The sequence below is a fragment of the Trichechus manatus genome, unplaced genomic scaffold (assembly GCF_000243295.1).
Source record: "Trichechus manatus latirostris isolate Lorelei unplaced genomic scaffold, TriManLat1.0 scaffold00061, whole genome shotgun sequence".
NCBI classification, from domain to species: domain Eukaryota; kingdom Metazoa; phylum Chordata; class Mammalia; order Sirenia; family Trichechidae; genus Trichechus; species Trichechus manatus.
In genome coordinates, this window is record NW_004443997.1 from 6626698 (window position 1) to 6638594 (window position 11897).

General features: G+C 42.5%; 1 protein-coding gene across 1 annotated transcript in view; it reads right to left on the minus strand.

Moving 5' to 3' along the window:
• CCDC60 (coiled-coil domain containing 60) overlaps positions 1-11897 on the minus strand; it is a 239248-nt gene that overhangs the window by 121596 nt on the left and 105755 nt on the right. The window lies entirely within an intron of this gene.

Below are 11897 nucleotides of genomic sequence, written 5' to 3' on the forward strand. Positions count from 1 at the left end.
CAAGGAGCCTTGGTGGTGCAGTGGTTAAGCGCTTGACTGTTAATTGAAGGGTTGACGGTTCAAACCCACCCGCCGCTCCGTGGAAGAAAGATATGGCAGTCTGCTTCTGTAAAGATTTGCAACCTTGAAAACCCTATGGGACAGTTCTGCTCTGTCCTACAGGGTTGCTGTGAGTTGGAGTCGACTCACCAGCAGCAGGTTTGGTTTATTGTTAATAGCATTATACTCAACGTGAAACAAGGAATTAGACAATAATTTCCTGTTGTTGGTTGCATGGGCAGCTGATTTGGAGAGCTGAATGTGGGCAATGTAAAGATGCAAAGGTACTCTTTTTCCCTCTTCCTGCCCCTATTGCAGGATTTTATAAGTGAATTATCCTCATAATTGTTCGTGGGCTTCTCTTTCCCTTTCCTTCATTCATTTTCTTTGACTAGGCATACAGGAAACCCCACAGTACTTAAAATCCATTACATGTAGGTTGATACCAGGTCACCATAAAGAGTTAAGTGAACTACATTTTTATATAACAGTCGCTTTCTCAGCTCTAAGTTTGGAGAAAGAATAATAAGAATACTATATGGATTATCCTGTCTTAAAATTAATTCCTGCAATATTAGGATTTTTTTTTTTTTAATTAAGAAGAAATGCCAAGAAATCATGGGAAAATGGGTGCGCTCAGATGACGCTAGTTAGAGAATACTATGGGATGGCTTTTTTGAAGGGTAATTTGTCAGTGCATACCAAATGCTTTAAAAATGGGAGTGTCCTTAGGTCTAACAATTCCTCTGCTGTCAAGCATCCAGAAGGAATTTTCCTGTATGGGCATACAGATTTATGAACAAAATTGCTCAACAGAATGCTGCTAGTAATAGCAAACTATTGGAAACCACCTGTACATCTCACAATAGAAGACAGATCAAGTAAATTATTGTGCATCTGAACAATGGAATAGTACACGGTGGTTAAACATAATGGTAATATACTTATGTAAGTATACTCTGACATACAGAGATGTGTGAGTTTTTTAAGTGAGAAAACATGTTACAAAGTATAGTGGGTTAAGCACTGTCCCCCTCCCCCACAAAAAAACTCATGTCCACCTGGAGTCTCAGAATGTGACTTTATTTTTTATTGTACTTTAGATGAAGGTTTACAGAGCAAACTAGTTTCTCGTTAGACAATACACCTACTGTTCTGTGACATTGGTTGCCAACCCCACAGCATTATCCACACTCCCTTTCTTGATCTTGGGTTCCCCCTTACCAGCTTTCCTGTCCCCTCCTGCCTTCTCATCCTTGACCCTGGGCTGGTGTGCCCATTTAGTCTCATTCTGTTTTATGGGCCTGAGAATGTGACCTTATTTGGAAATAGGGTCTTTGCAGATATAATTAGTTAAGAATCTTGAGATGAGCTCATACTGGATTTAGGGCAGGCCCTGAATCCAATGATTGCCGTTCTTGTAAAGAGGAGAGGACAAAGAGGGACACAGAGAAACCAAGCAACGTGAAGACAGAGGCAGAGCGTAGTGATGTGTCTCTGTGCCAAGGGGCACCAAGAACTGCCGGTAACCACTAGAAGCAAGGAGAGAGGCCAGGAACAGAGTCCCCGCTCAGAGCCTCCGGAAGGAACTAACCCTTCTGACCCCTTGATTTCACATTCTGTCCTCCTGAACTGTGAAGAGAATACATTTCTGTTGTTTTCAGCCACCCAGTTTCTGGTAATTTACTAAGCAAGCCCTAGGAACCTAACAGACAAAGTAACATATATAGCATGATTCTGTTTCTGGTTTTTGAAAAATTACATATGTGGATATACCCATGTCAAAGATATAGAAGAACATACCCTAAAATGCTAGCAGTGATTCTCTCTTGGGGGTGAGATTAGGGGATATTTTATTTCTTTTTCTTAGCCTATGTATATTTCCTGTTACTGTGTAAAAAATATTAATTAGTTGCGTAATAAACAAAGAGAAAAGGTTAACAGAAAAAAATAAATGACAAAATGAAGTTTGAGAAAGTCTGATTGGTAGCACTGTGTTTAGAGTGTTTTTCGAAGGCAGTGAGAAAATGGGGGGACGAGATAACAGAAGTTAACATGGACCAGTGGGACGAAGCGCTGGCTTTCTCTGCAGTCACCATCACTCACTGGCTCTGAGGATGAAATTGGGCTGTGGTGCCCACTCTCGGGGCCTTTTAAGGGGAAAGTGGAAGGTGAAGAGTACAGCTGTATCCATGCTGAATAGTGCTTGTGGTGAGGTTGGTGGCGGATGGAGAGTGAGAATATTACTGGCTGCTTGATTCTCTGCCGCTTTTCTCTTGGGTTACCCAGTTCATAGTCCCAGCTCCGATTAAGGGGAAGAGTCTGTAGCAACTCGCTAGAGTACTTGCAACTGCAGCTCCTTCTCACCCACCCAAGAAAGTATATAAAAACAAACAAACAAACAGAAAACAAACCCACTGCTGTTGAGTCAAAGTCTGACTCATAGCAACCTTATAGGACAGAGTAGAACTACCCCATAGGGTTTCCAAGGCTGTAAATTTTTAAGGCAGCAGACTGCAACATCTTTCTCCCAAAGAGCGGCTGGTGGGCTCTAACCACCAACCTTTTGGTAAGCAGCCGATCACTTTACCACTGCATCACCAGAGCTCCTTCAAAACAGTATATAGGATGCAAAAAAAGTATTTGGGATAGCCTTGAGTAAGCTCAGCTGGATATGAAGCAATGGAATCATCTATAAATTTTATTCCTTTAGCTGTTGTTAGTAATGAATTATAGGTAATACAGCTTGCTCATCTCAGTACAGCAGGATGTTGGTGAAAATTGATGGCAAAGCCATGAGCTTTTGTCTAGAGGGACGGGTGAGGTGGGCAGAGAGACCAACCACAAAGGCGGTATGTAAGGATCACAGGCGTACTTTTTCAGACTTCTACATACATGAATTAAACACATTCATGAACAAAGGAAAAACACACACACAAATTTACCTGCCAGATCATTTGAAAATACAAGATTGAAGCCACATTTGATGTGACAGTTGGGTATCCATCGCTCTCTTAAATATCTGAAATTTCACCCTTCTCATGAAGCAACTGGGCTAACACTCATCTTTCAAACTTTTTTTTTTTCCAAATGTCACCTAGTGGTAGTTGGCCTGTGCACCAGGAATTCACACTATTGTGTAAGAGTGAGTTTGTATTGACTGGAATTGATGTCGAACAACGTAGAGCAGCAAAGCTTATTCCTGTGCTTAGCAGGACAAGACCCACCCCAAGTCTCACAATTACGTCAGCATTTCAATGGATTCTCAGGAAATCATTTTCTTTGCCGCTTTTGTTTAATTGCAGTTATAATAAGCCAGAAGTGATAATTACTATTGGACGAGGGAGTTCTGGTTGTCAGGACTTTTATGTACATCATTTGGTATTTAAAAAACCAAATCCATTGCCATTGAGTTAATTCCAACTCATAGTGACCTTATAGGACAGAGTAGAACTGCCTCATAGGGTTTCCAAGGCTATAAACTTTATGGAAGCAGACTGCCACATTTTTCTCTCGTGGAGTGGCTGGCGGGTTCAAACTGCCAGCCTTTTGGTTAGTAGCAGACCACTTAACCACTGCACCACCAGAGCATCTTCATTTGATATTAGAGCAGTTAAAAATTTATAAAGCATCTGAGGATCACTCTCTGCAGCCTTTCAGGGAGATAATTTCGGCATATGTATGAGAAGCCTTAAAAATGCATATCCCCCTTGCCCCAGCTATTCCACTTTTATTCTAAGAAAATTGTCTGGCAAGGGTGAAAAAATTTGTCCCCAGGATGGCTATCACAGCAACGTGAATAGTAGTGAAAAACACCCAAATGTCCAGCAGTAGGTGTAGAGGGCATCAATTGTGGTCTATCCAGACCGTGACATATGATACATTTGAGTTTTGGTGCTGTACCACTTAACATTGCTGTAGATGTGTATTTACAATGTGGAAAGGTGATGGTGGTGTTGCTGTTGTGTGCTGTCAAGGTGACTGACTCATAGTGACCCTATACAATAGAGTAGAACTGCTCCATAGGGTTTACAAGGCTGTAAATCTTTATGGAATCAGACTATCACATCTTTCTCTCGTAGAGTGGATGGTGGGTTTGAACTGCTGACCTTTTAGTTAGTAGCCGAGGGCTTAAACACTGTGCCACCAGGGCTCCTTGGAAAGGTGGTAATGGAATATAATTTCAAGTAAAAATACATGCTACAAAATTTAAAAAAAAATTAGATCATATTGACTTTTAATATATCAGAATATATAGAAATTTCTATTTTTTGATACCAATTATATTGAAAATTGATATATATAAAGGTGTGTATGTATGTATAATATATAACAATCTGAAAGTAAATATAACAAATTGTTAACGAGGATGTTATCTTAGAGTGTTGGAATTATAGGTAATAATGTTGTTTTATTTTGTCTTTTTTCCCCTAATTTTTCTGCATTTTGTGCATATTACTTGTCTGATAATAAAATAATAGTGTTTTTCCATGTTTGTAAAGCAATTCTGAATAATTCTCTCAAATGTGGGCAAAAAGCAAGTATTTTAAACGGAGTAATCGAAGGAACTGCAATGATGTCAGTTAGTTAATAGTTTATTTTAAGACGCTATATCAGATAGGGTCCAGGCATGAAATTAGAGCTCATGCCAGGTAGTTCGATAAAGGAAATTTAATACAGGGGACCAGATACAGAGGTATGGGAAGAGCTGAAAATCCAAGGAAGAGATGGTGAGACAACCCAGAGATTAGCAACAGAAAGAAACCTGTACCATCCCCAGGGCTGGAGGGACTAAGGGTGGCTTTCAAGCCCTGGAATTGGGCCACCTGGCAGGAGTTGGACTCAGAGAGGACAGGTAGTCTCAGTTGGAGATGCCAACAGAAGATGAGCAAGAGAAGGGGAGAAATAACCCTGGCTTCTCCCTTCCTCTCCTCCTGTAGTTTCCTGGCAGTGCCTCCTGTTGGCTGAACTTACCAGGAAGCCAGCTGGCAAAGGCATCTGGGAAATGTAGTTTGCAGGATCAGCCCTCTATGGGGAGCAAGAAGTGGAAGTATGAGCCAAAAGCAGATGGTTATGATTATAGCTCATGCAAATGCCGTAGCCCCAAGTGTTGACCAGTTGCTTTTGGGCTATAAAGTTGGCCCTAACCAAGGCTGTCCAGATGGTAACTTTGGACGTTCCTTATGTTTCGATCCTAAGCCTGAGGTTTCCAGAGTTTTCCACGGCTTGAATCCTTTTCCAGAATTCAGATTATTCTTTTTCTCTCTCAAAATTGTTATCAAAACCCATGTTTCTAGGATATCCAGAAGTCTTCTGCTTTCCCCAGTGTCTTTCCCTGGGAAATATTGTACATTCCAGATCTTCTTAGACTACCTCCTTATCCCATCAAAACTTATCTGTCCTATGTCCTAACCAAGGGTAAACAAACTAATGTTAAATATTTCCTCCCACTGACACTGATTAGTGTGTCTTCTTACCCACATAACACATTTGCAATACAAGTCCGGGTTTGCTTAATATTTTATTCTGGTTATGAAATTAACTAATATACATTGTGGAAAATCAGGAAAATATCAAAAATTAGGAGAAAATAAAAACCAAGCATGATCCTATCACTGTTTGTGTATGTGTGTCCTTTCGGCTTTGCTGTCTGTGACTGCTCAAAGCCTGGTTTTATAAAAGTCATCTTGGAAGCAGTTGACTTTGATTTTTTTGTCCTCATTTCTCTTGGGTGTGCCTTTGGACTTACGAGCCTTCAGTTTTTCCATTGCTTTGCAGACTGTGGGTGATGACTCTATTCTTCGTTTCCTGGAAAACAAAGTCAAATTTCTTCCCCACTCTCCTTTCCTAGACCACGTGTGGACGGCATCCTTTCTCTGGCAAATCTATAAATGAGTCTTTGAGGCAGGACTGTAAGAAACGCTGAGTGGCATCCTGTAATGTATCAGGTTAAAAGATGACAAATATGGGGGGCTGAGAGCTGGGGATTCACAGTGGAGCCTTAGGCAGGGTTGGTTTTCTGGCAGGTAGACTTCTATTTAATATTCATGTGCTAGAGTGGTTTAAACAGTAACATTTGGAAGCAATTTGGTTTCACCTGACATTTGAGAAATGGGAAATGGTAGGAAGGAGTGCAAACAGCTTTGTTGTCAGAAAGACCCAGGCATAAATCCTGACTGTCACTTAGGAGTTGAGTGACCTTGGGCAAGTTACATATGACTTCCCCAAGTTTCAGTTTACCCATCAGTGAAATGGAGTTACTGCTGCCTACCAATACTATTATTTATCACCTATGTGCCATGCATTATACTAAGTGTGTTATTTGAAATACATAATTCCATTTAGTGCTTGCCATATTATTCCCATATTATTGGGGAGCAAGTAGAGGCTTAGAAAGGTGAAAATGATACGCTTTTAAGGGCAAAGGCTGAATTTGAACTCATGTTCAAGTGACATCAAAGCCTCTGTTCTTAACGACTACCCCATTCTCCCTCCGCCTGCCCTGTTTTGCATAAGCAAACAAACAAAGTACCAGTTGGCATGGAGTTGATTCCGACTCATGGTGACCCCATGTATTTCAGAGTAGAACTGTGCTCCATAGGGTTTTTAATGGCTGACTTTTTTTTTTCAGGTTTCCAATGTATCTTTTTTTTTTTTTTTAAATTGTGGTGAAAATACACAAACCTAAATATTGGCCAGTACAACAACTTCCACATTTACAATTCAGTGGCATTGATTACATTTTTCATGTTGTGCCACCATTATCATGCTCCTTTTCCAAAATGTTCCACCGCCATTCATATAAACTCAAAGCCTCCCAAACAAAATTAATGGCTGAATTTTCAGAAGTAGATCACCAGGCCTTTCTTCCAAGGTGACTCTGGGTGGACTTGAACCACCAACCTTTCAGTTAGCAGCCCAGAGCATTAACTGTTTGCAACACACAGGAACTCCCATTTTGCACTTAAAAAACAAACAAACAAAAAACCGTTGCTGTCGAATCGATTCCGATTCATAGTGACCCTATAGGACAGAGTAGAACTGCCCCATACGGTGTCCAAGAAGCACGTGGTGGATCTGAACAGCCAACCTTTTTGATTAGCAGCCATAGCTCTTAACCACTGTGCCACCAGGGTTCCCCCATTTTGCATAATGGGAGCTGAATAAATAAGGATAGCAGTTGCTAGCTATTGGTTTACAGATACTACTTCCAAAGCCCATGCACTGAATTTTGTTAGATTTTGTCATAAAAAATTTTATATGGCAGAAGATCAGAATGATTTGTTGAAGGTCACAGCCAGAAAGCCAATCTTCTAAGTATCTGTTGTTCTCTGTGTTTTATGAGAGAATGCTCTGTACCCATCTTTGTTATTCCTTAAAATATGATCTACTTCCTAGAATCAGATTAAGATGGAAATGAATTCCTGCTAAATGTGCTTGAGCTGATACAGACATCAGGGGAACAGCTGGGATGCTCCGCAGAGTGGCGAGGGGGAAGGGAGACTGTTTGAAAAGAGAGCACTGAGGAGCGAGCAAAATGATTAGCACATTTCAGGCTTATTATGGAGACACTGTAAAGGACGGAATAGGCAGGGAGTGGCGAGGATCCGTGGCAAGAGAAACGTGAGCCCAGGGGCCTTGGCTGGCACCCCAGTGTTTAAGCTGTGTTGGTTTTTATTGTGTTAGCTGACACTTTCTCTTGGGGAGAGTGAGCTATTTTTGTCTTAAGGTGGGCACCTACCTATGTGGACTCCCTGGATAGTGCAAACAGTTCAGTTCTCAGCTACTGACAGAAAGGTTGGTGGTTCGAATCCACCCAGAGATGCCTCAGAAGAAAGGCTTGGCGATCTACATCCAAAAAACCAGCCACTGAAACCCCTATGGAGCACAGTTCTGCCCTGACACATGGGGTCGCCATAAGTTGGAATTGACTCCACGGCAAATGGTATTTTTCTGTTTGTTTTTTACCTACCTACATAAGGATAAAGGAACCCTGGTGGTACAGTGGTTAAGCCTTTGGCTGCTAACCCAGAGGTCGACAGTTCAAACCTACCAGCAGCTCCGTGGGAGAAAAGACTTGGCTATCTGCTTCCATAAAGATTACAGCCTAGGAAACCCTATGGAGCAGTTCTGCTCTGTCCTGTAGGGTTGCTGTGAGTCAGAATCGACTCAACGGCACACAACAACACAAAGGGATAGCCCTGAACCAGTGACCTCATCCAAATGGAGACCCTTCAGACTGAAATAAGAAGTATGCTATTGAATTCTTTAAAGCAGCTCTTCACTGAAGGCAGGCTGAGCTTCAGAGAGTATTTTGATTCTACCTACTTTTCTTTTTTTCCCTCATCTTATGGGCTCAGGAGAAAAGAGGTTGAGGGTCTAGGAATGGGAGAAGAGAGGTTGCAGAAAAGAGGACTGCCATCTGGGGGAGATGAACAAGCCGTCTGCTGAGAACCTAAGCAGAGAATAAGCCTGTAGGAGCCCCTTGGGATAAAGTGGGGCAGACAATAATCTCTGGGGAAGAAAACTTCTGACACCTACTTCCTGGTACAGTGCCTGGCCCATCAACACATAGTTGCTGGATGAATGAAGAGCTGAATGAATCACAGTCTCAAGGTTTAACCCCGTAGATTAATTTTTAAGTACAAATGGAAAAAGGCACCTATATGATGGAGAAGTCTGCTGGACACCACCTTAACCACCAAGAAGAAACTTAGCATCACCGAGGCAATCTGAAACATAAACAGCAAAGTAAGCATTCTAGCTGATGATGTGTGGTTAAGCTGCCCATCAGTCCTGCATCAGGCTGGAGCCCTCTTCCCTCATTACAGTTGTTTTAAAGTAAAAATCTTTTGTGTTCTGTAATTAGTAGTCTTTCTCTCTCTCTCTTGCTCTTTTTTCCCCAAAGACTCAGATTTTCCTGTGTAAGTTCCATTAGCTTTCTGGGTAGGGGCATCAGTAACACAGAAGCGCATTTTCTACCCATAATGGCCTTGTTGACTGCAGCTGGATAAGCAAACGCTCGCCATTATTTCTCACTGGGGTGTGTTTGTGGATGAGTTTTCCTGGTTTGTTCCACAGGAGACATTTTATTTATATTGCCTTATTTAATCCAAGGAAAGCAGAGGGCCAACTAAGACAAGGGAAACCCACGATGAGATGGATTGACACAGTGGCCACAACAGTGGAGTGAAACATGCTAGTGATTAAGAAGATGGCTCAAGACTGGGCAGTTTTCATACTGCTATACATAAGGTTGCCTTGAGTTGGAGCTGACTTGATGGTAGCTAACAACAACGTTTAATCCAAACACCAATCCTGCACTACAGGCGTTCCTGCTTTGCTGTAAAATACACTGAGGATCCAAGAGGTTAAGTCATTTCTTCAAGGTCATAGAGATAGTAAGTGGGGAACCTCAGCATCTTGCATTCCTTAAAGTGCCTCCTTTCATCTAACCCGTGGGTCAGCAAACTATGGCCAGCTGCTGGTTTTTGTAAATATGGTGTTATTGACACACAGCCAAGCACATTTGTTTACTGTTGGCTACTTGTGTGTTACAACAGTAGAGTTGGGTAGTTGAGACTGTATGGCCTGCAAAGTTGAAAATACTTACTATTTGGCACTTTATAGAAAAGGTTCACCAGCCCCTGGTCTAATTCATCTTGCTGGCTTTACTTCCTAAAGGGCTCTGAAATCTGTCTTCCTTCCATCCCCACCAGTGTTACCACCATGCTGGGGCAAGCCACCATTGACCTTCAGCTGAACAACAGCTACCACCTCCCAGTGGCCTCCCTTCTCCACTCTTGTTCCCTCGGCCATTTTTCACACAGATGACCTTTTCAAAAGGCACACCCAGTCCCATCACTGCATTGCCTAAAACACTTTAAAAATACTCCTCATTGTTCTTGGAATAAAGTTCAAACCTTCCTGGGACCTATACAGCTCTGTGATTTAGCTCCTGCCTCTTCAGTATTGTCTCCCACTGCTCCCCTGTCCTGATCTCTGTGGTCAGGCCTTTTTGGAGTGTCTCATGTATGCCATGTTCCTTCTGACCACAGGGTCTTCACACTTACTGTTCTCTCTTCCTGGGATGCCCTTGTCCAGCCCTCTCCCTGTCAGCTTGTTTTAACCTTAGCTTTGCTTGGTGGCCCCTTCCTCTGCGATGTATTCCTTGATATTGCTAAGTTTGGCAGACGATCATATAAAGATGCACAAATTGGGAACTACACAACTCTGAGGAGATGCACCATTCACGCTGTAGTCTATGTGAATGAGATCTCGTGGAATTGTGCTGTGCGCAACCTTTGCAGCTCTACATGGTGGTCCTAACAGATGCCTCTGTTATACATACTTACCTCTCTAAACCTTCATAGCACATCTCATATTTTGTAACTGTAAGTGTGTGTGATTGTCTCTCTCTCCAAACTGGAAGCTCCATGAGGACAGAGTTCATGTCTATATTGTTATCATTGTTTCTACAGTGCCTCACGCAGTACTGGACACATGATTGGCACTCATTCATTATTTGTCAGTGAATGAATGAATCAATTGGCTGATCCTTAATTCTAAAACCAATGCCCTTTCCCACCAGTCAGAGCAACCATCAAACATTGGGTGAAGGCATTAATATGGCCAACAAATGTCTCCAGCGCTCCACTCCTTGCCACAGCTAACTAACAGCTTCATGAAATGGAAATGGGCAGATTGCTTTGGCCAGTTTGCAGGTGAAATGGGGAAAGGCTGTGACCCTTTCACTGGTGTTTTATCCTAAAGCCCCAGGTGGCCTGGGTAGAAGGGGATGGTGGTGGTTGTAGAATTGCATGGCACAGTCCTCAGTGGTCTGATAACCAACCAGTCCCAGTTGCTGTCAAGTCAATTCTCACTCATGGCAACTCTATGTGTGTCAAAGTAGAACTGTGCTACATAAGGTTTTCAATGGCTGGTTTTTCAGAAGTAGATTGCCAGGACTTTCTTCCAAGACTCCTCTGGGTGGACTTGAACCTCCAACCTTTTGGTTAGCAGCCAAGCTTGTTTACTCTTTGCACAAGCCAGGGACTCCTCTGATAATAGCTAAAGCTTAGTGCTGGTATCCCTTGTCAGGCACTGTGTTAAGCTCCTCACATGTATTATCTCATTTAATTTTGGAGATGAACCCTACAAAGTGCTCTATGATTCTCTCCACGTAACTGGTGAAGAGATGGAGACACAGAAGTTAAGGGGCTTGTCCAAAGCCTCTGTACTAACACATGGTGGAGAGAGGATTTGAACCCAGGTAGACAAAGCCATGGTTTGGGCCCTTAAACTGCTGTATTCTACTTGCTCTTTGGTTAATGGGTTCCTGGCAAAATCCTCAGGAGCTAAGGGGCCCTGTAGGCCTTAAAACAACTTGATTATAAAACAGCATCGGCATTTAGAGTATATGTGACTGGCTTCCAGAAATTGTGGTGGGAAGGATCTGATGTCTACCAACATAGGCCCTCCCCTTCTTCCTGAGTTCATTTCAGCCTCCCTTGCAGTTAAGGGCGGCCATGGGACTGAATCCAGCCAATGGACTGTGAGCAGAAGTGACATGGGCTGCATTTCCAGACCCTCCCTGCCCATGAAACCTCACTTGTGCTCCTCCGTGTTCTCTTTCCCTCCCTTCTGACTGGCAACTGATGCAGAGTGACCTTGGAAGACACATGGTGAAGACGCAGCACGAAATAGTTATTCAGCCTGTTTCCTAAGTAACTCTGGAGAGCAGCCCTGTTACCCCAATTAAGAGAAAGCAAGCAAAGCAAAGCAAAGATATATTTTGGATCTGTTTGTTACAGCAACCCAGCTTATCCTAACTAACAAAACAAAACAGATTCCAACTC